Source organism: Heptranchias perlo, unplaced genomic scaffold, assembly GCF_035084215.1.
Source record: "Heptranchias perlo isolate sHepPer1 unplaced genomic scaffold, sHepPer1.hap1 HAP1_SCAFFOLD_335, whole genome shotgun sequence".
NCBI lineage: Eukaryota > Metazoa > Chordata > Chondrichthyes > Hexanchiformes > Hexanchidae > Heptranchias > Heptranchias perlo.
Window position 1 is genome coordinate 260,085 of NW_027139347.1, and position 22,304 is coordinate 282,388.

General features: G+C 45.8%; 2 non-coding genes across 2 annotated transcripts; both read left to right on the plus strand.

Annotated features, from left to right (window-relative positions):
- Positions 1-932: 932 nt before the first annotated feature.
- On the plus strand, positions 933-1,026 carry trnay-gua (transfer RNA tyrosine (anticodon GUA)). Its single transcript has 2 exons — positions 933-969; positions 991-1,026. It is a non-coding gene; the product is annotated as a tRNA-Tyr (tRNA).
- Positions 1,027-20,626: 19,600 nt separating this feature from the next.
- Positions 20,627-20,718, plus strand: trnar-ucu (transfer RNA arginine (anticodon UCU)). Its single transcript is given in 2 exon segments — positions 20,627-20,663; positions 20,683-20,718. It is a non-coding gene; the product is annotated as a tRNA-Arg (tRNA).
- The last annotated feature ends 1,586 nt before the right edge of the window (positions 20,719-22,304 follow it).

Consider the following 22,304-nt stretch of genomic DNA (forward strand, 5'->3'; position numbering starts at 1 on the left):
TCTACAGTGAGAAAGGAGAAAAGGCAGAATAATCGGTAATGAGGACATCAATTAGTCTCTTATCTTGAATTCATCAAGTAATTGACCCATTCTGTTTGAAACAAAGTTGATTTATTTGACTTCGATCCAGAATATTGAATTTCAGCCCAGTTATAGCGGTTATTAACATCAGCAGAAACAAATCCCAACTCCCAGAATGATGTTCTGCTGCTGAAACCCTCATCCGTGCCTTTGTTTACCTCCAGACTCGACTATTCCAATGCTCTCCAGGCCCGGCCTTCCACTTTACACCCTCCGTAAACTTAAACCCACAATCTCCAGATCAATAATCAGTCCCATTATTCATTGTGTCACTGGCCCAGGCTGTGGAGAACACGGAGCAGCTCCCACTCCCACAGCACTGCGGTATGAGCAGGTACCGAGTCAGCCTCAGTCATGAGCACTGGAATCCACGAGTCCGGGTGTGTCAAAGGTGCACGGTGAACAATCACCAAAGTGAAACATTTTTCCGCTTCCCTTCGATACCTCAGCTGGTCGAGTGACAAGACTGTCGTGGAAAATAAGACAAAGTCATCCTTCCGTCATTTGTTCAATTCCTGCTCGAAGGAGAACGTGTGATTTTGGAATAAGCAGCAATTAGTTCAAGGTCGCTCTCTGAACTTTACAGGCACCTCACAGATTAACATGTTGCCATGAAGGCACAGGACGCCTCTTTTCCTTTCTCAAACCTGAAAACTTTCTGTGTCTGCCCAAACAAGGCTGCTCTGCCTCTGCTCACCAGCAGGGAGCGCTTTTGAGCAGCAATACTTCAAAACACTCAGCTCTCGCTTTCAGGCAAAAGAAGTCTTCGATCAGCACCGGACTCCACGAGTCTGAACGTGTCAACAGGCGCACGGTGAACAATCACCAAAGACAGCACTGTTTATCACTTCCCTTCGATAGCTCAGCTGGTAGAGCGGAGGACTGTAGTGAATAAAACAAAATAAAGTCATCCTTAGGTCGCTGGTTCAATTCCGGCTCGAAGGAGTGAGTGTGATTTTGGAATAAGCAGCAATGACCTCAAGGTCACTCTCTGAACTTCACAGGCAGCTCACAGATTAACATGTTGTCACTCAGGCACAGGACACCTCTTTTCCTTTCCAAAGCCGAAAAGCTTTCTGTGTCTGCCCGAGCGCGGCTGTTTCACTCGAGCATTTCCCTCTGCTCACCAGCAGGGAGTGCCTTTGAGCAGCAACACTTCAAATCGCCCTCAATTTCAGGCAAAATGGTCTTCGATCAGTCAGTCAGTCAGGGCTCTCGCTGCTCCTCGAGCTCGGGCGGCTGTTGCTTTCTGGTGACCTCGTCTTCCTTCCGCAGGCTCGGGCTCTTCTCAGCATCATTCATGATTACTGCAGCTTCCCGTTCTGCTGTTCCTCACTTGCTGATGCTCGATACCGCCGATTGGAGCAAAGTATTTAATATATTCAGGGAGCGGAAACCCAAGGCAAGATTTCTCTGCTGGTCTCGGAGCAGCTTGAAGGCGAGTGTGAGGCAGGAACTGTGAGGGGCGATTTACAAACAGCAAACGAGGAATTAGCTCAACTGGTGGAGCGCTCACTTGGCCTGTGAGAAGTAGCGGGATCGTTGATTATATTCTCCACTCACCGTTTGTCTTGGGGCAATTATACAGAAACAAGAGTGTTGTCAGTGAGTCCATCGCCCATGGACTTCCTAAACTTCACTGTGTGTTTGGATACAGAGAGATCAAGGGGCAGCAAATCTTTTGATGCGCTGCAGGAAGCAAAAGTTCTTGATTTTGCTATGCAGCAAAGATGGAAAGATGAGGTGAGAGATGGAAAAAAAGCTTCGTAATCCTTGATGCCTTCTCTGAAGATTGAATTCAGGACCTTCAGATTATGACACTGATGCACTGCTTGCTGCACTGAGAAGGCACTTACCAGGTATGGAGCCAGGCAGCACCACCAAGTAGGACAGCTTGAAAGGTATTGAAGGCCATAAAATTTTGCATTAAAAAATCCAAGCCAGGTAGGAATCGAACCTAATGCGTTATCCATTGCACCACTGGCCCAGATTATAACGAATTGGTAGCAGTGGGAGGCAGTGGGCATGGCGGAGGTACTAAATAAATACATTGCATCTGTCTTTCCCAAGGAAGAAGACGCTGCCAGAGTGTCAGTAAAGGAAGATGTTGTAGAGATACTGGATTGGCTCAAAATTCATAAACAGGAGGTACTGGAAAGGCTGGCTGTACTTAAAGTAGATCCGTCATCTGGTCCGGATGGGATGCATCCTCGGTTGCTGAGGGAAGTAACGGTGGAAATTGCAGAGGTACTGGCAAAAAACCTCCAAACATCCTTAGATATGGGGGTGATGCCAGAGGACTGGAGAATTGCAAATGTTACACCCCTGTTCAAGAAAGGGTGAAAGAAAAAATCCAGCAACTACTGACCAGTCAGTTTAACCTCGGTAGTGGAGAAAGTTCGAGCAACGATAATCCGGGACAGAATTAGCAGTCAATTGGACAAGGATTAGGGAAAGCCAGCACGGATTTGTTAAAGGCAAATCGTGTTTAATTAAATTGATACAGTTTTTTGATGAGGTAACAGAGAGTAGATGAGGGCAATGCAGTTAATGTGGTGTGTATGGACTTCGAAAAGGCGTCAGATAAAGTGCCGCAGAATGGGTTTGTCATCAAGATTGAAGCCCATGGAATAAAAGGGGCAGTAGCAACATGGATACAGAATTGGCTAAATAACAGGAAACAGAGTGTAGTGGTGAACGGTTGTTTTTCGGAATGGAGGGATGTGTACAGTGGTGTTCCCCAGGGGTCGGTGCTGGGACCACTGCTTTCCTTGATATACATTAATGACTTGGACTTGGGGATACAGGGCACAATTTCCAAATTCTTGCTACCAAAATGCTCCACTTCACTGTCATCTGCATTAAAATTCATTGGCCAATTATACACCCATTTTGCAAGTTTATTAATGTATTTTGTATTTGGTCGCAATCTTCATCAATATTATCCAAACTCCACCCCACCCCGCCAATCTGGTGTCATCTGTAAATTTTGAAATTGTACTTCCGATTCCCGAGTCCAATTCGTTGATGTGAATTGTGAACAGTGGTCCCAGAACCAATCCTTGTGGAGCCCCACTTTCCACCTTATACAGTGTGAGTCGCTACAATTAACCCCACTCTCTGTTTTAGAGCAGTAGTCAAGAGAAACTTCTTTACATCGGGAGTAGGCAGTCTGTGGAATTCACTTCCACGGTTAGTGTTTGGGGCACACAGTTCTGTAATGACAAGTGGTCCTCATGTTTTTATCCAAGACAGGCCTCAGCCCAGTCATTTACTCTAAATGTTGGTGCAATAGTTCAAGCTCAGAGGTGCCAGGTATCGGGAGCAGCAGTAGCTGTAAATAAAATCTAAATGTAAGTAAATACCAATACAGTTCATCTTCATCTATTTCTAGTTTAATAACTTTTGCTGAATGTGGCCCAGGCCAAGTGCCAGGATATCGGGTCAGGTTCACCATAGGAAATGAGTTTGACATCCCTGAGATAGACAATGTGAACCGGATTACCCTCATCCACTAACCCAGCAACTTCTTCAAAAAACTCAAGCAAGTTTGTCAGACACCATTTTCTTTCCCAGAAGCCGTGTTGAGTATCTCTAATGGCTCCCTCTCTTTCCCCGTGATCATAAACAGCATCTCTTAGGATCCCTTCAAGCATCTTCCCTCTGATCGTGGTCACACTGATGGGCCTGTCATTCCCCGGCTCTGATTTGTCCCCTTTAATGAAAATGGGAACTACATGAGCTCCCTTCCAATCTCAGGGGACAATCCCTGACTCTATTGAGCTGTTGAAGATACAGGCAAGGGGCTCACAGAGCACCCGTCCCATCTCTTTAAACACCCGGGGGTGGATATCATCTGGACCTGGAGCACAATGCATTTTGAGAGTTCATATTTTATCCAAAGTGACATCCCATTCTATTTTAATATTTATGATGTTATTGTTGACAGCACATCCCACAGCTGGAATCTGAGCCTCATCCACATTTGCTATTATTCTCAGAATTGGGCACCATCTTCTTTCCCAAAGATCTCTGAGCTTCTCTAATGGCTGCTTTTGTCTCCCTCGATTGTGGGTGATATTTGACCCAATTCTCCTGTAAACTGAATTCATCCTGATCCGATCTGGGAGAAACAAACCCCAACTATTAGAATGAACATGGTTCAGTCCTGGATGGGATTAACAGCAGAATCCAACCCCTGCAGTCATATGTGAACTCGCTGGTGTCTCAGCACGTGTGATGACTGAGTGAATCCCTTCCCACACACGGAGCAGGTGAACAGTCTCTCAACCAATGGGCATGCGTTGATGTGTCAGCAGTTCATTTCTGCTTTTAAAGCTCTTCTCACAGTCACTGAGTTGAAAGGTCACTCAATAGTATGAACAAGTTGATGTTTCAGAAGGTGGGATGAATTAGTGAATCTCTTCCCACACACGGAGCAGGTGAACAGTCTCTCCCCAGTGTGAGTGCGTCGATGTCTCAGCAGATCATTTCTGATTTAAAATCTTTTCTCACAGTCAGAACATTTAAAGGTCTCTCTTCAGTGTGAACTCGCTGGTGTGACAGAAGGAGGGAGGACCGAGTGAATCGCTTCTTACACACGGAGCAGGAGAACGGCCTCTCCCCAGTGTGAACTCGCTGGTGTTTCAGCAGGTGGGATGTCTGAGTGAATCCCTTCCCACACACGGAGCAGGTGAACAGCCTCTCCCCAGTGTGGGTACGTTGGTGTCTCATCAGATCAATTTTGCTTTTAAACCTCTTCTCACAGTCAGAACATTTAAAAGGTCTCTCATCAGTGTGAACTCGCTGGTGTCTCAGCAGGTTGGATGACTGAGTGAATCCCTTCCCACACATGGAGCAGGAGAACGGCCTCTCCCCAGTGTGAGTGTGTCGATGAGTTTCCAGCTCTGAAGGGCAATTGAATCCCTTCCCACAGTCCCCACATTTCCACGGTTTCTCCATGGTCCGGGTGTCCTTGTGTCTCTCCAGGTTGGACGATCAGTTGAAACCTCGTCCACACACAGAACACGTGTACGGTTTCTCCCCGCTGTGAATGGTGTGATGTTTTTTCAGGCTGTGTAACTGGTTAAAGCTCTTTCCACAGTCAGTGCACTTGAACACTCTCACTCGGGTGTGTGTGTCTCGGTGCTTTTCCACTCACACTGATGTTTGAAATCTTCTTCCACAGACAGAACAGACAAACATTTCTCCTTCCACATTCAAAGGCCGATGATATTCAGGTCCTGATGAATCGAGTGACTCTGTCAGATCTTGACGTGATCTTTGGTTTGAGTTTCCCTCTGCAAATCCTCCCCTGTAAAAGGAGTTTATCAAAGTTATCACTGTAAGAACAGGATAGAAATTCAGATCAGATAACTCTACTTTCTATGGAACATTATTTCCTCTCTCATTCCTCAAAGCTGTAAATCCCCGTCCCGCACATTCTCCCTCCTCCCTGTGCTGAAATCCAAACCCATCGCATCACCTTTCAGTGGCTCTAAACCATGAGTGAAAGGGTGAGAGAAGAATGTGAGAGTGAATGTGAGAGAGAGTGTGAGTGAGTGTGAGAGAGTGTGAGTACAGCAGTGGGCTCGGTGTGGAGAATGAAGTGGGGCAGGTGGAGCATGTTTCAGTGGGGCAGCAGTGATCATAATCTCATTCGGTTTAGAAGAGTTATGGAAAAGGACAGGGGACAGTCAAATGTGAAAATTCTTAACTGGAGGAGGGCTAATTCCAGTGAGTTAAAAAGGGATCTTGTCCAGGTGGATTGGAATCAAAAATTGGCAGGCAGAACAGTAATTGAACAGTGGGAGGCCTTCAAGGAGGAGTTGGTTCGGGTACAGAGTAGACAGATTCCCACGATGAGGAAAGGAACGGCATCCAAAGCTAGAGCTCTCTGGATGACTGAAGATATCGAGATCACCATTTTTCCTTCATTTACAGACGCTCCCTGGCCGATCACCATTTTTCCTTCATTTCCAGACGCTCCCTGACCGATCACCATTTCTCCGTCGTTTACAAACGCTCCCTGACCGATCAACATTTCTCGTCCATTTGCAGACGCTCCCTGACCGATCGCCATTTTTCCGTCATTTACAGATGCTCCCTGACCGATCTCCATTTCTCCTTCGTTTACAAACGCTCCCCGACCGATCACCATTTCTCCTTCATTTACAGACGCTCCACGACCGATAACCATTTCTCCTCCATTTACAGACGTTCCCTGACCAATCGCCATTTCTCCTCCGTTTACAAACGCTCCCTGACAGATCATCATTTCTCCTTCATTTACAGACGCTCCTTGACCGATCTCCATTTCTCTTTCATTTACAGACACTCCCCGACCGATCACCATTTCCCCTTCATTTCCAGACGTTTCCCGACCGATCGCCATTTCTCCTTCATTTACAGACGCTCCCCGACCGATCACCATTTCTCCTTCATTTACAGACGCTCCCCGACCGATCAGCATTTTTCCTTCATTTACAGACACTCCCTGACCGATCTCCATTTCTCCTTCATTTACAGACGCTCCCTGACCGATCTCCAATTCTCCTTCATTTACAGACGCTCCCCGACCGATCATCATTTCCCCTTCATTTACAGACGCTCCCCGACCGATCACCATTTCTCCTTCATTTGCAGACGCTCCCCGACCGATCAGCATTTTTCCTTCATTTACAAACGCTCCCTGACCGATCGCCATTTCTCCTTCATTTACAGACGCTCTCTGGCAGATCACCATTTCTCCTTCATTTACAGACGCTCCCTGACCGATCACCATTTCCCCTTCATTTACAGACGCTCCCTGACCGATCACCATTTCTCCTTCATTTACAGACGCTCCCTGACCGATCCCCATTTCCCCTTCATTTCCCGGCGGGTAGTGAGGGGGGGATAATGTTCACTGTTTTATATTCGGGTCTGGGGCCGCACTCGGGGTTTGTAAAGCCTGAGCCTGGGCCTGAGCCCGGACCCGGGCCCCGGGGTTTATTGAGCCTCTTGCTCCGATCCTCTGACCTGCACCGAACGCGCTCCTCCCGCAGCCTCGACTGGCCGCGCATGCTCAGGACACACTGACCGGTAATGAGTCACTACTGCGCCTGCGCACTGGGCTCCACTGATTCAGATAGGGCACAATCTGAACCGCGCTGCATGCTGGGTGATGCCGCCGCCATTGATGATCCTTCATATCAGGCCGAAAAACAAAGACATTGGAAGCAGGAAGAGCGCGTTTGGAGAAAGGAAAATAAAATAAACTGAAACCCCAGCTCTTCGTGCCATTTCAACCGGCACAAACACACAGCGCAGACGCTCGGCCACTTTGATGTACTCCAAAAAATATTTTTGGTAACTTTTATTAATTTCGTTTTATTAAATGTTGCAACTGACGGGGTCAATTTATGTTCATTTTCGAACTGCACCTCAGGATGTCAGTCTCACCACTAATCCCACCCTGGTGATTAAGGAGAGTTCCGGACCAATAGGAGGAGCGGAAATTGACTGGAGGGGTGACAGGGTGAGTTGGTCCTCCAACCAATCGGAGTGTGTGAGGGGCGGGAGTTGCAGCACACAATGGGCGGGTCTCAGCCCAGATGCCCGTCATTGTCTGAAACATAATTTTTAAATCCTAATTTATCTTAAACTCCAGGAGACAACTCGACCTTTCTGTTGCGTCTTGAAACAGATCAAACCAGATGAGGTGGAGCAAACATTTCAACATTTGTTAGAAAAACACATTCATTAACAACAGCCAACATGGATCATTTGAGATAACTCACGTCTCCTGATAAAGGGAATGTAGTGGATGTTGTGTACATTGATTGTGAAAGGGTGTTTGGTAAGATGCCGGACAGGAGGCTTGTTGATAAAATTAGTACTTACCGTATTAAAAGGAATGAGGCAGTGTGTATCGGAAGTTGTGCAAAGGGCAGAAAACAGAAAGTAGTGGTTAATGGATGTTCTCCAGACTGGAGGGATGTAAACATTGGTGTGCCCCAGGGTCAGTGTTGGGACCATTGCTCTTCTCAATATAGAGAATGATCTGACCGTGGGTATGTGGGACACAGGGTGAAAATTTCTAGATGACGCCAAAATTGGCACCGGGGCAACTGTGAAGAGGAGTGTCAGAGACTTCACTGTGGCGTCCACGGGTTCGTAAATGGGCCAGGTGAAATTTAATGCAGAGAAATGTGACGTGATGCATTTTGAGAGGAAGAAAAATGAGATGAAATGTAAACTAAATGGTCAAAGTTTAAAAGTAGAGAAGCAGAGAGACTTAGGGATGGAAGGTTCGAAATAATGCATTGTCTTATTATTTAACAAGTCTGAGAGTCAGCAACTTTAATACCTCATGAAGAAATATATGAGCAAATTCTCTTTCCTCTCCCATACCAGACTAAACATGCAAATCCCCCGTGAACACGAGATCAGCCCTCTGGATGGAACCACGGACTCCCTGAGCTTGATCTCCGGTGTCTCCAGTCCCAACTGCCACTTACATCAGTATCCCCTCACTTTTATACCCTGTTGTGATCCATCTCTGTCACTGGAGCTGGAACTTCCCTAATCTGTGGTTTACAAGGACACATTGCTTGGTTCCCAGCAGTTACTTTTCTTCAGTAGTGTTCTCATGATCCCTGAACTACCCTGCTTACTGTTAATTAGAATCATAGAATCATAGAAAATTTACAGCACAGAAGGAGGCCATTCATGCCATCGTGTCCGCGCCAGCCGAAAATGAGCCACCCAGCCTAATCCCACTTTCCAGCACTTGGTCCATAGCCTTGTAGGTCACGGCACTTCAGGTGCATATTCGGGTGCCTTTTAAATGAGTTGAGGGTTTCTGCCTCTACCACCCTTTCAGGCAGTGAGTTCCAGACACCTACCAGCCTCTGGATGAAAAATGTTTTCCTCAACTCCTCAATAATCCTTCTACCAATCACTTTAAATCAATGCCGTGCCCCTTGTTTATTGACCTCTCTGCTAAGGAAAATCGATTCTTCCTATCCAGCCTATCTAGGCCACACATAGTTTTGTACACCTCAATTAAATCAATCCTCAGCCTTATTAGACTCGAATTTTTGGAGCAAAACCAGACGGAGACGGAACTGCTGACCAAGTTAAAGTTTATTAGAAAACCTTGTGCACAAAGGGAGAGTGGTCAGCTTCCTCAAGCTCGTGACTAACTCTCAAAGGAACGTCAGCACTACAAGCATGTTTATACCTTTCAATAAGCAACACCCACCTGCCGTAGAATGTGGTACAGGTCTCCGTAACTACAGTGGGTTTCATTGGGTGGTCTCTGCCACTCATTTGTCAGGTGCTACCTTGGGTCGTCCCATGACTTTAAACATCTCACATTCCTGAGGAGGACACTTATCAATAAACACAAGTCCCAGACATTGAAACTACACAAAGGGTCTTCACAAAGCCCTGAGCAGCTGCTTCCTATCTGACTCCCTTTTGAGCTGGGGTAACCTTGGAGATATCCACCGCTCCTCCCTTAATCATCCGAAGTGAGCTAGTTAGGATAAACAATGTCGGCTTCGGCCTTGGATAAACATTCCCTAGTGTGTTCTGGAGATAAGCGAGGTGGTGGACACAAATCCAACAAACCTGCCTTTGTCAGCTTTTACAGTGTGGGTTACAAGCTGCTCCCATAATGGTCAAGTATCCCATCATGCTTTGCTGCTACCTAAATGCTACATGTGCGATTTAACTACTTGTGTGTGAGGATAGGAGTGGCTAATCATTCTTTAATATATATATATATATATATCAGGTTAGGTGAGGAGGGGCTGGAGGTTTTAGATTTCTGTTCACAAGCCTATTTTCCAGTCCAACAGTCCCCCCTCCAACCCCCGAAAAACACCTTTACAGTGGGGTTGGAAATTGGATTATTCAGGGAAAAGCTTGAGCGCAAGTGACTGAGGTTTTGTCTAATAATCAACCTAATTTACTCCCCCTCTCCCCTCTCCAGCCCACTGGCTATTCCAGGGGGATCCTCTATTTGTCACATATGATCCGACATGAGTCCTGTCGAGGCGGCCGCCTGTCGAGGCACCGGGTCTGCACCAAAAGAGGGTAATTAGTCATTTACATTAAAACCATTCCCGATTCAATCTCCTGCTGCTCTCCTCACCCACACACTTGATTTTTCCCACAAGCGGCTGAAATCATCTGAATCACGGGTGGGGGAGGGGCGCATACACCAGCTGTTTTAACCACCTGTCCAGCCAGATGTTTTGCCGCAGCCCGTTTACATTTCTTACATAGCAGAATAGAGACCAGTATTAACTGCACCATGACCAAAACATGGGAAATTAGTCGGATCCATGGGTGAATCTGTCCATTTAGTCCCCAGTCCCATAAGACATCCCACCACATGGTCACCTTGATCGCGTCTATGTCTTTCCTCAACTCCTTGCTCCCCTGTTCCATGGTATAATTCACCTGCTTGGAATGTTCAACCTTCTCTCGTAACTGTCTCAGGTGTTCGGGCAATGGAGGTATTGGATATCCAAACGTGTTGATGTAGTTCCATACGTCGTTCCTCATGTCTTCAGACACTGGAAGAAAGGTCGTGTTGTCCTGGTGTATGTCCACCAGCTCCTCGTGTCCAATTCGTACAGGAATTTCCGGGGTGAAGCTAAACTCCGGACTGGGGCTGGCACACATTAAGTAGGCAGACTCGAACGAGCTTAAATGAGTCATCACACAATATTTGCCTTTTCCGGTGTAAGCCACTTGAGTGGGTTTTGTGTCGGCGTCCAGTGCCTCCATGGTGCAGTTAATTTCCAGGTCAGTGTTGTTAAATCCGCATTGGGCTTGTGGGCTTCGGCTGATCGTCTGTGGACAGACTATGATGGCATGTCGAGTGACACATCTTTCCAATTTGGTTCCGACCAAATTTTCGTTTATTATCACTGCAAAAGGTAACACATTGTGATGAGATACAGGCATGCCGTCTTTCATTACACCAATATTCTACACCCGATACACCTCTCGCCCCCTGAGTCTCCTGGGTCAGGACTGGGATGACCAGAAACAGACCCAGGAGCCCTCCCCCATCCGGTTTGCACTCCACTTGGGTGGGGTAGGACCGTTAAGCTCCTCTATTTTTCCGTATTCGTAACACTCAACCCTGGTGGGGGTACAGGAGGGATGCCAAATCCCTTGATTGTTCTGGCAGCACATGGCCCTCCGCTCCCCGGTATCGCAACTAACGCATACCCACCCCGCCTCGGTTATCATCCATATAGCCTGTGTGTGTACCAAACCCATCCCTACACCATCCCAACTCCGAGTCAGCAGCTTTAAGAACATAAGAAATAGGAGCAGGAGTAGGCCAATCGGCCCCTCGAGCCTGCTCCGCCATTCAATAAGATCATGGCTGATCTGATCCTAACCTCAAATTTAAATTCATGTCCAATTTCCTGCCCGCTCCCCGTAACCCCTAATTCCCTTTACTTCGAGGAAACTGTCTATTTCTGTTTTAAATTTATTTAATGATGTAGCTTCCACAGCTTCCTGGGGCAGCAAATTCCACAGACCTACTACCCTCTGAGTGAAGAAGTTTCTCCTCATCTCAGTTTTGAAAGAGCAGCCCCTTATTCTAAGATTATGCCCCCTAGTTCTAGTTTCACCCATCCTTGGGAACATCCTTACCGCATCCACCCGATCAAGCCCCTTCACAATCTTATATGTTTCAATAAGATCGCCTCTCATTCTTCTGAACTCCAATGAGTAGAGTCCCAATCTACTCAACCTCTCCTCATATGTCCACCCCCTCATCCCCGGGATTAACCGAGTGAACCTTCTTTGTACTGCCTCGAGAGCAAGTATGTCTTTCAACCAGCAGTCCCAACAATCCTATCGTCCCTGATACAGACCATTTCATAGTGTTCAAGTCGTTACTGTCTCAGGTTCAGGGACCAATGCTGGGCCGGGGTAGGGGGAGAGGGGTCCGATAGACCTGGGAAAAGGGGGAAAGCAATCGAGAGGAGGGGAAGGAGAAAGAAAAAAAATGACGTGAGCTCAAAATTTAAGATGCATGTCCCGGGACGAGGTTAGTTATATTCCAGTCTGGGTGACCAATAGCATGGAGCGTTGGAGAGTCGATATGTCCGGTAGTGGTGACAGTACCGGGGCCGGCCCATGTACCTGTAAGGAAGAGAGAGAGATACATAACACCCGAAACAATTGACTCGATCTTCTGACCTTGGTCCTGGAAAAACAAGAGAGCTGAAAGGTTTTCTTTCAGGGATTAGGGGAACTCCCTTCCCCGGGTGCCATCACCGGGTATTATTAGTACCAACCCTAGGAGCCCTCTTCTGACACCAAACCGTAAGCGAGGAAAATCCGGAAGGTAAAACAGAACTAACAGACTCAGGTGTTACCCAGATCAATAGTTTATTACGAGTGCACACAGGAGAACAGTCTCAGCCACCCCAGCTGGAGACCTCGTTCTCGAAGGAAAAGTGACAATACAACTTAGTTTATACAGTTTATTAGACAACACCCACTAATTACTAATGGGGGTGTATACATGGTAATATTAACACATCATTGGTTTATAGGGTTAATCAATCAATCAACTACTAGGCCTGCCCTTTGAACTCGAATACCTCCCTGTGAGAAGCTGATGGGCTGCAGAAGCTTCACTCTAACTTCGCATTCTTGAGCTATCTCTTCCCCTTGTTATCACTATCGGGAGGGATCTTCAGTGGGAACATGGTCTGCTGGAATACAAAGTTTTATTGAGTTATGCAGCCAAACTGACTTCTTTCCCATGCCATCAGCAGATGTTTCATCAATACGCATTTGAACTCTTATCTCTTCTCAGGAACAGACTCCTTCTAAACATTTCTCAAGTAAGCTGGGAATGTCCTTGGTCAGCTAAACCTATTCATGTTAGTTTGAAAAGGGCTAACATAGTCAAGTATCCCATGGTGCTTTGTGTTTTGTTTCCAGCCTAACTAGACTGAATGGTACCTTTCAGACCGTTTTATACCGGTGAATTGGGGCCCACCCCTTTACAACCCTTAATCCAAATTTTATCCCTACAATATCCCCCCTTGGGCTCTTGGCTAAGCCCAAGATATCCAACCTTTATCCGTCACCCATGGTTGCCCATAGGTATGCCCCGCTCAGTGTTGCCCTCTTGCAAGCACCTAGGCATCCCCTGGATATTTACATATGCAAGATGCTGGACCTCATCTTAACCAGGTTCCCTTCGTGTTGGCCACCAGTCCGGGTGGAAGAGAGGCAGAGCATCTGATAATCCTATCAAACTATGATTGTCTCCCCTTTTACATGCACCTTACCCCAGCGGGTGCTAGTCCCGGTACCATTAAGATGTTTTCTTAGTTGAAATCACAGAGACAATGGGGACATTCTCACCCAGGCTCTGTTTTACTACCTTTGCCAAACCCTTCATCCTCTGCTTACATTTATTACATGCCATGAAAATCAAGAAGCACATTACAACAAACTGCACTACGACTAATACATGTGAAATTCATCTAATCCAAGGATGGATCTGTATATTCAGTCCCCAATGTTCATACCGTTCAATTACCCGGTCAATATCCGCACTGGGGTCTTCCCCAGGGTTTTGTCGTGGGGCCGTGAGTTCTGTCCAGGTGGCAGTGCCGTTACCCAATCCATCTTGAACCCAGGTCTTTAGAGCTTCAAATTGGGTGTCATACTCGACCATAGTGGCTGGGACCTGCAAATCCCAAGGGGGCAACGCCCCAAAGACAGCAGAGAGGCACTTAACCTCAATGATATCTTTTATGTCCTTTATGGACAGATTAAAATGTCGGGCGGCGCTTTGTATCTTTGCCCATACATCGACATTGGGATTATATCACTTCAGGTCGGGAATGAGAAGGATCAGGCTGGATCTCTCCTGTGGTGTAAAAGGCTGAGATTCCCCCATTATGCCCCTGCCTCCCATTTCCCCATTTGCTGCCCCTCCGGCTGGGTTTACTCGGACAGGGGCCATGGACTTCGGCTCCCCATTTCCAGGTTGTACCGGTGCCGAAGGGCAGATACGGTTGTATTCGGGAGGCACTCGGTCTGCGGCGTTTTGTGCTGCAGAGCCTCCATTGCCTTAACAATCCCCCCCCCCCCCAAACCTTTAAATCGTCTAACTCCTCCGTTGCTGGCGCTTCCAGATCCAACAGACTGAAAACTCGAACTTTAGCCTCTTGTACAGATCTCAAAAAGTCCTGTAGAGAAGACGGTCTCCCCCATTTGTCTACAATTAAAGATCCTGTCTGATCTGCCCAACTAGCGAGCAGAACGGTGCCATAATTAATTTGTTTAGCAGCCTTGTGTCCCGCCCACCACTCTATTTGATCGACGACTGGACTCGTTTCCTTCCATCCGTTCCTGATCATTTCACTTTGATATTTTAAATTAGCCTCTTGGACTCGTTTTACAACAGAGACACTGGTGGGCAGAGCCGGGACGTCCGGAGGAAGGGGTTTCCCCTCGTTACTCATGTCAATCATTACGTATATCCTTATGCTCTATTTTATACTTTAATTTATTTTACTCTAATCTTATACTTTAATCCGCACAAACGTATCACCTTATAGTCTAATTTATACACACTCACTGGTCACCGGATCACAATCCTGTGGTGGTTGTCGTTCCCTTCGCCTACTTGATCCTGACCGTCACGTGGGACTTGGTCCTCTGAATTCAGGCTCAGGCTCGGTGTTTGAGATAAACCACCACCCTTGTCCGTGTCGATCACCACGTGACTCTCAAAATCCAACCTTATACTGTATCGGAATAGCGGCATAAACTTATACTCTAAGCAAACAAACACTTACACTATATCTTATAAACCTACAGGTCTAGTCAATTCCGTCAATCCGTGGTCTCCGTGAGGAATTTTACTACGTGGATAATTTTAATACTGCGGCAAGTGCCACTGCCAATCCTGTCTCCAATGATGAGCCGAGCCCCTACCATAGGCTACCGGCCTCACCCTCGAGGGCTTTATACAGGGGCAGCCCCCATCTGGAGTACAGGGCTATCCTGTTTCACTATACCACGTACCCTCCAATACAGGATCCGTTAGCCGACCTGCAGCGCAGTATCCCACTTCTGACACCAACTGTTCGACTCGAATTTTTGGAGCAAAACCAGACGGAGACTGAACTGCTGACAAAGTTAAAGTTTATTGGAAAACTTTGTGCACAAAGGGAGAGTGGTCAGCTTCCTCAAGCTCGTGACTAACTCTCAAAGGAACATCAGCACTACAAGCATGTTTACACCTTTCAATAAGCAACACCCACCTGCTGTGAAAGGTGAGGGTACATGTTTACATAACTACAGTGGGTTTCATTGGGTGGTATAGTCTGCCACTCACTTGTCAGGGGCTACCTTGGATCGTCCCATGACTTTAAACATCTCACATTCCTGAGGAGGACCCTTATCAATAAACACATAAGTCCCAAACATTGAGACTGGGCGGGGGTCTTCACAAGTCCTGACCAGCTCATCCCTCACTCCCTTTTGTGCTGGGGTGACCTTGGAGATATCCATCGCTTCTCCCTTAATCATCCCAAGTGAGTTAGTTAGGATAAACAATGTCCTTGAGTAAACATTCCTGAGTGTGCTCTGGAGATAATCGAGGGGGTGGCCATAAATCCAACAAACCTGCCTTTGTCAGCTCTTACAGTGTGGGTTACGAACTGCTCCCATAATGGTCAAGTATCCCATCATGCTTTGCTGCTACCTAAATGCGACATGTGCGATTTAACTATCGAATTTTTGTGAGGATAGGAGTGGCTAATCATTCTTTATTATATATATATATCAGGTTAGGTGAGGGGAGGCTGGAGGTTTTTGATCTGTGTTCACAAGCGTATTTTCCCAGTCCAACAACAGTGAGGAGGAGAGTGACAGGACAAAGACAGGTTGGTGGAATGGGCAGAAACATGGCAGATGAAATTTAACGCAAAGAAGTGCGAAGCGATACATTTTGGTGGAAGAACGAGGAGAGGAGAAATAAACTGAAGGGCACAATTCGAAAGGAGCTGCAGGAACCGAGAAATCTGGGGGTTCATGTGAACAAATCTTTAAAGTTGGCCGGGCAGATTGAGAAAGCGGTTAAAGAAGCATACAGGATCGCGGGCTTTACAAATAGAGGCATAGAGTACATAAGGAAGGAAGTTATGATGAACCTTAATAAAACACTGGTTCGGCCACAACTGCAGTATTGTGTCCAGTTCTTGGCACCGCACTTTAGGAAGGATGTGAAGGCCTTTGAGAAGGTGCAGAACAGATTTATTAGAAAGGTTCCAGGAATGAAGGACTTCAGTTACGTGGATAGACTGGAGAAGCTGGGGTTGTTCTCCTTAGAGCAGAGAATGTTGAGAGGATATTTCGTCGATGTTTTTAAAAACATGAAGATTCTAGACAGAGTGGATCGAGAGAAACTGCTCCCATGGGCGGAAGGGTCAAGAACCAGAGGACAAAGATTTATGGAGATTGCAAAAGAATCAAAGTCAACATGAGGAAAAACGCTTTTGCACAGCGAGTGGTTAAGATCTGGAATTCACTGCCTAAGTGAGTGCTGTAGGCAGATTCAATCGTGGCTTTCAAAAGGGAATTGGATAAGTACTTGAAGGGAAAAAATGCAGGGCTACGGGTAAAATGGGGGAGTGGGGTGTGACAAGCTGGATTGCTCTTGCAGAGTGCCAGCACGGACTCGACGTGCCGAACGGTCTCCCTCCGTGCTGTCACCATTCTATGATTCTGGGATTCAAAGAGGCAGAAACTAAATAACTCAAACTTGTGAAACCCGAGATCTTTAGATCTTTATTCTAACGCCCTCCCAACTGAACGATTTCCGTCCCACTGCAAATTGAACTTTGTGTCATTATGTTGGAAGAAAATAAAACCCCAGGAGGAATTACCCCTCCCGGTCAATCCGCACTTCATATATAAACATCGCACTCATATATACACACCCACAGTTCATATATAAACATCACACTCATATATACACACCCACAGTTCATATATAAACATCACACTCATATATACACACCCACAGTTCATATATAAACATCACACTCATATATACACACCCACAAGTTCATATATAAACATCGCACTCATATATACACACCCACAGTTCATATATAAACATCACACTCATATATACACACCCACAGTTCATATATAAACATCACACTCATATATACACACCCACAGTTCATATATAAACATCTCACTCATATATACACACCCACAGTTTATAACAGAACAGCGCACTCCGAATCCACACCCAATTTATATTTACCCAAAGTCCTGTTCACAGCTCTCACCAAAGTCTGAACACTGAAAGTTGAACTGTTTTCCAGATACTGTCCGTCCTACTTTGTAATTTTAGCATCGGATTTTATGCAGACCGGCAAAGGGAGCGGAATAGCGGTCCTGGTGGTGAATGCTGCTTCGAACGGAAGTCTCGGTGTCCAGGAGCTGGCGGGGATTGGAAAGCTCTTGTGTCACACGAAGTGTCTGAAAGGCCCGGATAAACCTGAAGGTTATCAGTGCGGTGCCCACACCTCGTGCTGTAATGTTAGCGAGCCGGACATCAACTTAAAAGGCGGCGTGTTCGAAACACGTTGTGGTCACAGTTTCATTCTATACATAACTGAACCGAAATCATTGAAAATGGAATGTTTTCTTTGCTGCTTCACCATAAACAATATTTTATTATGAAATTTGATTCTTCGTTCCCCAGTGTCAGAGGGAAAATTGCATAAACTCGAGCCAGGTAGGAGTCGCACCTACAATCTTCTGATCCGCAGTCAGACGCGTTATCCATTGCGCCACTGGTCCAGCTGATGACTAATGTGTTTGATTTCATTTTTCATTCAGAATCAACCCACAGATTGACACAGAGACACAAACACAGCGAGAGATACAGACAGTGTCGGCAAACACAGCGAAATAGACAAGAGATATAGAAATGTACCAAACGGCCTCAAACTCCACCAGACAGTGGCGGGTATCTGACAGGTATCAGTGAGAGGAGGTGGTGAATTTGCAGTTTGATTTGGCCCCGTGGCTGAGCTGCTCAAAGTGCCCGTTTGGTCGGGGCCTTTTTTGTCTTCAGCCTCCTCTGTGATATTTACCCAATTTGTGAATTAAGCAACAAAATAACACAGAGCGGTATTTGTATTAGTTCCGGAGCCAACAAGGAAAGGATTCCAGATCTGCAGTATGTAAGTGTTCCTGCACTGTGCAGGCGGACCTCTCATACAATGTGTCCGAAACTCCTTTTGAGGATATTGCTCCAGAGGGCTGATTGTACAAACTTCTTTACTTACAACCAGCAACCGAATCTCCATGAAGAGTTGCGAAGCGAAGCTGGTTTCGGAGCAGTTTTCGCTGTTCAGCTTTAGTAAAATTGGTTGAAACTCATTTTGAACACATCTTAGTATCAATGAGAAGGTCAGGCACAGGATTGTTGGGATGGAACCGTCTCTAACAATAAGTACAAAGTATAATTGATTATAAAGTGAAAAAAGCCAATCCAATCTCTCAGTCTCTCTCTCACTTTCTCGGTGAGTGAACGGAAACCAGCAGAAGAAGCTAAAAAAAAAGAACTGAGCAGTTTTGTTTGTTTCCTTTTCCTTCGGGCGAGTACAGTTGAAGAGAATGATTTCTGTTTCCTGCTGGACCAATAACTGGAATGAGCGGTGTATCTGGTTCCCATGGTACCCAGTGAAATATCCACGTTTCTATCTCCCATTTACACTGATACCTTCCTTCCTCACTAATTATAGGAAACTTTTGGTCAGGTTCAATCACACTTCAGAAGTCCAGAAGCGCAAAGCAAGGTGGAAACCTCATGGTGACGTAACCTACAGGCGAGGGAGGTTTGCAGGTTTACCTGGAGCTGAAAATGGATAAACTCCTTCCAATGTACAAACTCCCCTCACCAACAGTAATTCAATTCTAACTGATCTGAGACTTTGGTCATTTATGGTGATTAGACTTTGTGGAGTTAAAGCAGCAGTAAAATCCGTTGTGTGTTGTATACATAGCCGTTCAGTCAATATAAAACATTGTCATCCGACCCACCATGAGCAATGCCACAGGGGGTATGTTAGGTCACGGACAGTTCCGCCTCCAGCAGTTGTTCTCTCGGTCACACATCCGGCATCACCTCTCGGTCTCACACTTCAGAGTCACGCCTGAATATAAACACATTTCTGTTTCACACTTTAACCTGGAGGTCAACAAATCACAAGTCAAGAGGAAAGGAACAAACAAATCAAATATTTAAGAACGTTAACGGATAGAAAATTCACCATCAATGACTGAGGAAAAAATGAAGCAAACGGATCAAGATGAACAATTAACAAAAGGTAACAATTAAAGAAAGGAGAAGGGGAACTGATCATATCGCCCCAAATAGTTTTTGAAAAATCCTTTTGGTTTACATCTTAGTTTCTCCGTTAAGTTGGGGATGTACAACTAGAAATATTTTTCTTAACATCATAAAGACAATTAGAATACAACTTTCACAAAGTCGGCATTAATCTTACTTATACGATAGCGTGTTATGTGTTTGTAAAATCTGCAATTGTTTTACCATTCTTTAAGTTTAGAGGGATGCTCTGAATATATGATCTACATTGAAACGTAAGTGGATTAATACAATAAAATGTGGAAATTTTTTTATGAACATGAAGAGCTGCTTTTCCATCTTACAGATCGCGATATATTTATTTATGCAACTGTCATTTGTGAAATGATGGAATGTATTTATTTCTATATCTGTACCGGTAAGGAAATCCCCACTGGATCATTTCCAGGAACCAGTCAAGTACTTAAATTAGTTTGTCAAACCCAAAACTCCCGTTGGGATTTGCTGATTGAAAATTTAAATGGAAATCGAGACCATCACAAGGTATTGGAACAAATATACCCGCTGAGGTTTCGGGGTTGTTACTGATTTATTTCTATCACTGAGTAACCTATTTTAAACAGGGTGAAACTACAAATCTAATGATAAGAGTCTGGGTTGGAGAAGGAACAGATGAAAGTATCAAATTTAATTACACTGATTCCACAAACACTGCACACCACATCCCTTAAACATTGTTAACTGTTTCTACATAAAACTGGAGAGGGTGTAAATAGAAAGTAACAGAACAAAAAGCTCATTAATGTATCAAATTTAATTTTGATGTTGTTGCACAAACACTGAACATCCCATCGCTAAAACACTGTCCCGATCTAAAATCAGTCGGCAGGACCCTGAGCCACAGTGAAAATGTTGTGATTTCAACCTGGTTCAAAACACGCAGCCTTCTGATGTGGAGTCAGACGCGACTGTTCTTGCACCAGGCCCACAACAAGCGGCTGAAGCCGGATCCATTGGAGGGCGATCGGTGCAGACTGCCGCCGCGGCTCTCGGAATGTGAGAGGCGGAAACAGGAGCAGCCTGACCGCCTCAACCACAGCACAGGATCCCCGCTCTCCGTCAAATTCTATCGCTGACTCTGTGGCGCAATGGACAGCGTGTTGGACTTCTATTTCGTGGTTGGAGGAGACATTCAAAGGTTGTGGGTTCGAGTCCCACCAGAGTTGGATTTTAGTTCACGGATCGGGAGCTGGGAAGTGAAATTTTGCAGCAAAACCGCAACAGGGTCATGAATGTCCGTCAAGGATGTGAAACTGCCCCCGACACTTCATCTGACACAAATGGCTCCAGTCACACCCGGATTTATGATTCTAAATCCACTCTGAGCTGGATTGGCAAAACACTCTCAAGGAGGAGACTCAACATCTGCTCAGACCGAAAGTCAATCTGCTGGACTTCCGGCTCTGTCAGACTGAATGTTCCTTCAGACAGGTTTCTCACTGGACACATGCATCCTGCTGCCGTGTGAGCATTGGTGCTGGAGGGGGAGAATTCTTGCTTGTAGTAATTCTATTCCTGTAAAACTAGCTCCTGAAGTGCAGGTTGGAAAGTATCCTGGCTGAGCGGTCTAAGGCGCTGGTTTAAAGCTCCAGTTAAATCCCACGATTTGTAGATGGATCAAAATCATAGTTTGTGTCTCCAAAACCGCAGCCTCCCTCCTGTAAACAAGTAATACTGAACATCTCATCTGCTATTGCAACAGCGTAATCCGGAGGAACCACATGGCAATTCAAATAAGATGCATTTTGGAACAAACCATTTGTACCTTCAACTCCGGTCGAAATGTTGACAAGCAAAAGGATGGTTTGATCTCGCTGAGACTCGAATTAACAACCTCGGTATTTCCCGACCCTGTCCTGTCAGATAAGGACCGCGCACTGACCGATTGCGCCGCTGGAGCCCGGTCACTCTGATCACCTGTCCCACTCTGCTGGAAAGAATCTTAAGGTGAGAGGCCCGAACCTGTGGAAACGTGTCCAGTCACTGTGATGAAACTAATATCTGCACTTCCACTTTCAGCTTCTTTCACATCCTCTGCTCCATCGCACGACAATCGGGTTTTCTGCGAACAGGTCAAAATGAACATTGTCAGAAATTCTCTCAACAGTGAGATTTGAACCCAGCGCCCACGCAGTGATTGGATTTATTGTCTTAAAGCAGTGAGCTCCGTTCGCACAACGCCTTGCCAGTCTCTCACACTTTGTTTAATGCCCAGTTAAATAAATTGGAGCCAATTGACCGCATTTACGCCGTGCTGGGGTTGTTCTCCTCAGAGCAGAGAAGGTTCAGAGGAGATTTGATAGAAGTGTTCAAAGTCATGAAGGGTTTAGATAAAGTTAATAAAGAGAAGCTGTTCCCATTGGCGGAAGTGTCGAGAACCAGAGGACACAGATTTGAGGTGATTGCAAAAGAACCAAAGGCGACATGAGGAAAATCTTTTTTACGCAGCGAATAGTTATGATCTGGAATGTGCTGCCTGAAAGGGTGGTGGAAGCAGATTCAATCGTGGCTTTCAAAAAGGAATTTGATAAATACTTGAAGGGGAAAATGCAGGGCCACGGGGAAAGGGACGGGGAATGGGACCAATGGGATTGGTCTTACAAAAGGCAGGTAAGGGATTGATGGGTTGAATGGCCTCCTTCTGTGGTGTGTTCATTCTGTGATAAATATTATTTTACACGCAGTGAACAGACCATCCCTGAAAGACTGCCCCGCGATAAAACAGTGACACTGAAACGTTGTGAAAATGCAA